A 5,449-nucleotide genomic window follows, 5' to 3' on the forward strand; every position below is an offset into this window, starting at 1 on the left:
TTGGTTACTTTTGTTGGTTTAAAACCTATTGTATCTGCGAATAAAATTGCAACACCTGCTTTTTTCTGCTTTCCATTTGCTTGGAATATAGATGACCATCCCTTCATCCTGAGTCTATATTTATCTTTGAAGGTAAGATGAGATTCTTGTATGCAGCAAATAGCTCGCCTGAATTTTTGTATCCAGTAAGCCAGACTGTGCCTCTTTAGAGGACAATTTAAGCCATTCACATTAATTGAGAATATTGATAAGCCTGGTAAAATTTTGAGTATTGAGTTTTTCGAAAGTCCAGTGGACATTTTTAATGCTTTCGCCACTGTGGAAGTTGGAATTTGATCAAAAATTTCTGAGTGAGTTTACTTTTGTGTTGGAGGATTGTTCTGGTCATAATGGAGAATAGGTCTGAGAATATCCTGGAGAGCTGGTTTAGTTATGGCAAATTTCTTCAACATTTGAATGTCATTAAATTATTTAATTTCTCCATCGTAAATGAAAGTCACTTTAGCTGGATACAGGATCCTTGGTTGAAAGTTATTTTGTTTTAGGGGATTAAAAGTCAATGACCACTCTGTTTTAGCTTTAAAGTTTTCAGCAGAGAGATCTGTAGTCATTCTAATATTCTTCCCCTTGTAGGTTATGGTTTTCTTACGTCTGGCTGCTTTCAGAATTTTCTCCTTCATATTAACTTTAGTGATGTTAATTCTGATGTGCCTGGGGTGTGTGTTATTCAGGTTAAGTTGTGTTGGGGTTCTGAACTGTCTGCTATCTGAATTTCAGAATCTCTTCTCATGTCTGGAAAGTTCTCTTTCATAATCTCATGAAGAAGCACCTCTGTGCTTTGCAAAGCAACTTCGTTGCCTTCAGGGAGTCCTATAAGGTAAATATTAGTTTTCTTCTAATTATCCCAGAGCTCTCTGAAAGAATGATCCATTTTTTCTTTCCATTTCTCTTTCTCTGTGAGAGTCTGGGAGCATTCAAAAGCTTTGTCTTCAATGTCAGAAATCGTTTCTTCTGTTTGCTCCATTCTGTTACTGAGGGATTATACTGTATTTCTCAGATCTTTAAGGGCTGCAAATTCTTGTCTCAATGTGTCAAAATCTTTAGTGATTTTGTCTTTGAATTTGTTGAATTCTTGAAACAACTTTTGAAATGCTCCTTAAATTTCTAATTTCAACTTTGCCTCTATTCTATTAATCGTATTTGCAATCCAAATTCTGAATTCGATGTCTGACATCTCAGCCATCTGTTTATGAATGGGATCTTCAGTTGTGTCTGCCATATCCTTCCTTGGGGAGGTTGATCTACTCTGGTTATTCATGTTACTGGAGTTTTTTCACTGATTCCACCACATGATAGTTTTACACCATTTGGCTAGATGAGCAGATGAGAAGTTGGGTGGGGGGCTCCACAAGCAGTGATTAACCAACCTTTTGCCCAAAAGCTGGGACTGGTGTTTATACCTTTTCCCCTAGAATTTTGCCAAGGACCCATACAGTGCTATGGCCTGAGAAACTGTGGGCCTGCTTGGTGTGGTGAGGCCAAGCAGCTCTATCTCATTTTCAGCTGGTCTCTGTCCTACCCTAGTGAAATCAGTTACTCTGGGTTGAAGTCTCAGCTGTGGACAAATACCAGTAATTAAATCACCCCACTCCCCACCACCAATATTTGCAGAAGGAAAATCATACCTTCCCACAACCACACACAGGGTACCACTTTGGATAATCCTCAGGTGACTGGCCCAGTTCAAGAGGTTCAAATCAATTGTCCCAGTCAGCACCTGTCTCAGGTGGGAGATTTCAAAAGATCTCCAGCAACTAGATAGCAGGGGTCTGCTGGCAGCTTAAGTATGACTTGCTCCAGTGCTCTGTGAGCTCAGAAGGACCCAGCCAGCAAATAAATTAGTCTGGGAAGGTTGATGCCTCCTTCCCCACCTTGCACCTCTGTCACACCCAGTCACTGGTAACCCCTCAGAACTGTGACCCAGTGCCCTCCAATGAGCAGATGCTCCAGGGGTTTCCGCCTGCCTGAGTCACAGGGAGATCTAGTAGGCTGCCACTCTCTGCCACTGTCAGGCAGAAGTGGGCCTGACAACCTCAAGTGCTTAATGGAGGCTGGTGCAGTTCACTCAGTTCCAACCCCACCCTTGATTGATGTTGCTGGCAGAACAGAACAACTTCACAGAATTTAATTCTGTCCTTGCATATTCCCCTGTGGATCAGAGGCTGTTTGAGGTCACAGAAACTGCAACTCAGCCATGTCTGTGCTTTCTGGTCTTGGGGTAGGTGCAGGTAGAGGTCACACTCAGCTGTCAGTTCCAGGTTCTGCCTGCCCACCTTTGTCTCAGCTATGATCCCCTGAGGGCCTGGTGCATCTTAGTCTCAGTAAAGCAGTCCTCTGGGTCAGCCCCGCCCTGGGAGTCTGTCAACTCTGTATGTGTATTCTAGTCCCCAAGCTCCACCCAGGCTGGTACAATCTCAGGCATACCCTTTACTCACAGGGCCTCCATTTCCATCCCAGATCTGTTCTGCCAGTGGCTGTGACTAGAGAAGATGCCCGGCTGCCTCTGGTTGCCCAGCGTGACAGGGAGCGTCTGTCTGGAATATCCCCAGAGGGGATAGGGACAGGGCATGAGCCCTATTGTTCTTGCCACTGCAGCTACTGCTCTGTGCCTCAGGGCACTGCCGCTACTGTATGGTTCCCTCTCAGTTGATGGTCTTCTCCTTATTCCCATGCCACAGAATCAGCACAGATCAGCAACAGCCCTTGCTCTGTCCACACCTCTCAAGAAAATGCCCAAGAATTTGGACTTCATGGGAGACAGGCTTTCAGACCTCGGGGTGAAGGTGGAGGGGAGTGCTGGGAATTCAGAATTGCAGGTAGGGAATATATACAGTTTTATACATTTTTCTACCTGGTGAGAGAGTGCCATGGCACCCTAATAGGGGAAGGAGGTCTGGTCTTTAGAAGGTCTCTCTCATGGGATAGAATGGGAGGACATTTGAACTCTACTTGCTTGTTTGTATGGAGTATACTGTGAGCCCTTCTCATGGGGGAGTCGACTCTTGTCTGCTTGGCAATTGATTTTGTAATTTTGTTTGTATCCTTGGGGTCACAGCTCACTTCAATGTACGTTCTTCATCCATCTTTCTTGCCTCCACCCTCCTCTTTGACTGATTTGTTAAGCCAAATGAAACATTTTAAAAGCAATATGGAAACTTAAAAATAATAAAGGTCAATGTAGCAAAATTTAGAAATAAATTTGTTTAGAAAAGAATTTTTATATTTCAGGCAAATACGTATTTACCTTTCTAAGAATACACAGTATGTTAATGTTTGGTTACAGTATGTTAATGTTTTGCTCTTTTTGTATTGCCTTTCTTCAAATATCTGACACTCTTAAGAATTTGACCTTTTTTCTTTTTCATTTCTTCAGCTTCACTCAGACCCAAAGCACCAACATTCATTAAGTGAACTACTGTTGATGAAAAGTACTACTTTCATAAGAAAATGTGAGTAAATATAAGTTGGTATCATAGAATTACTGAGTACATTGAATACATTTTCCTTTATTCTTGAGATTCTCTAATTTGCTCAGAAGAATATGTTCCAGGTCCCTCCATGTAAACATAAAAGAGGTAAAGGCTCCATCTTTTTTCAAGGCTGCATAGTATTCCATGGTATATATATATATATATATATATATATATCAATTTATTAATCCATTTGTGGGTAGATAGAACACAGCTATAGCCCAGGATGAAGGAGAGAAATGGAGTGGGAAGGGAGGTGGAGGAGGGAGGTTTGATAGAGGTAAGTAAAAGGCGGGACCACACCTATGGAGCATATTGCAAGTGTACAAGTCAAATCTGTCAAGTGTAGAATATAAACATTTTAACACAATAATCAAGTAAATGAGGTGAAAGCTATGTTGATTGGTTTGATGTAACCACATCAGATTGTATAAAAAAATCAACACATTGTACCCCACATATGCATAAATGTATTCATGATCTATGTGTATATAACTTAATTTAAAAAAAAAGAAAGAAAGAAAAGTACTACTATCTTTGTAGAAGCTGCTAGGTCAGTCAGCTCCCCACCTTAGCCTCTTCTCTTCACAACTGCCAACCCTCCAACCCATACCAGAGAAGTAATCTCATGAGGCAATACTGCATTTGTTAGCCAGGTATCAGGAGATTTGGCCTTTGTTCTTGGCAGCTGCTTGGCCAATGAGGGTGGAGTGGAGGAAAATGCGTCTATATTTCGGTGTGTTACCCCTTGTCTTCACAGCTCTGGAAACTTGATCCCTTTGCCTGGTCCTGGGAATCAAGAATTTGAACTTTTAGAGAGATGAGTCACTTCTTTGAGATCATCGTTTTAGTGTATTATTGCTGAATTGTGCAATTAAAAACCAAAAGAAACAACATCACAGAAAGAAAGGATAAAATCCACATACAAAAGTGGCACCATATGCTTAAGTTTATTGTACAGACACAAGTTACATGTTGGAAACTAAATAGAACACTGTACCAGTTTTCACTAACTCAAATCAAGTTAGCAAATGACAAATTTTAGAACAGACTCATTTTATGTCTCGCCCAATGTGGGTGATTACAAAAATATTTACTTTCTATGTTGTTAGTTAGCAAATGAATTTGATATTCTACACAGCTTGCAAGTTACCTTAAGATATTTCTAACCATTTTAAAACTGGCAGGGAAAAGTTCATGTCCACCCTGAAATAAAATGTAGAATGGACCATTTAGAAATAAACAACTTCACTTGTTTATCTATAGCAGAATCACTCTCTCCTGCTAACAATAATAATAAATCTCTGTTTAGATTAGGCTTACTAAATTAACAATGCTTTTGAAATTATCTAGGTTTGATTACATTGTTATATTGCACTTGAGAACAATGACTAAAAAAAAATCAAAGATTCAGTACCTTCCTAAAGATGTTCATTATGTATCAGAAATTAAAATAAAATGCAAGCATATATTGCATGCTGCATATCCACAGATTCATTCTTCAAACTAGCCACTCAACACGTTAAAAAGACACTCCCTAAAACACTGAGTATTAAGAAATTTCATTCACCTTTTTTGATCCTATAATTTTCAAAATTTTGTTTCTTTAAAAAGTATTATTTATCAAACTACTACATATACAAGCTACCCAAGATTACAAAGTGACACTGAGATGGACAATGCTACACATGGCTACTCCAAGATTTACTTACTCTTCTCTACCAAGCTCATCACTACATTCTGCATACATAGCAACATCACAAATTCTGTTTGCCTTAAAAAACCCAACTGATCTATTGTATACGGTAATTCTCTCCCTTAGGATCATGATTTACTATCAAAAATATTTCATAGCCCTCTTAAAAGAAGCTAGTAAAGGATCTTCTACTAATTCTTGAATTTTCTCTTTATATAAATAC

The 5,449-nt window shown here is 39.6% G+C and overlaps 1 non-coding gene across 1 annotated transcript; it reads right to left on the bottom strand.

Moving 5' to 3' along the window:
* Positions 1-3,435: 3,435 nt before the first annotated feature.
* LOC111725838 lies at positions 3,436-3,506 on the bottom strand. Its single transcript, XR_002773800.1, has one exon. It is a non-coding gene; the product is annotated as a small nucleolar RNA SNORD56 (small nucleolar RNA).
* Positions 3,507-5,449: the final 1,943 nt, after the last annotated feature.

Source organism: Otolemur garnettii, unplaced genomic scaffold (assembly GCF_000181295.1).
Source record: "Otolemur garnettii isolate 467f Iridium unplaced genomic scaffold, OtoGar3 scaffold00048, whole genome shotgun sequence".
Lineage (NCBI taxonomy): Eukaryota > Metazoa > Chordata > Mammalia > Primates > Galagidae > Otolemur > Otolemur garnettii.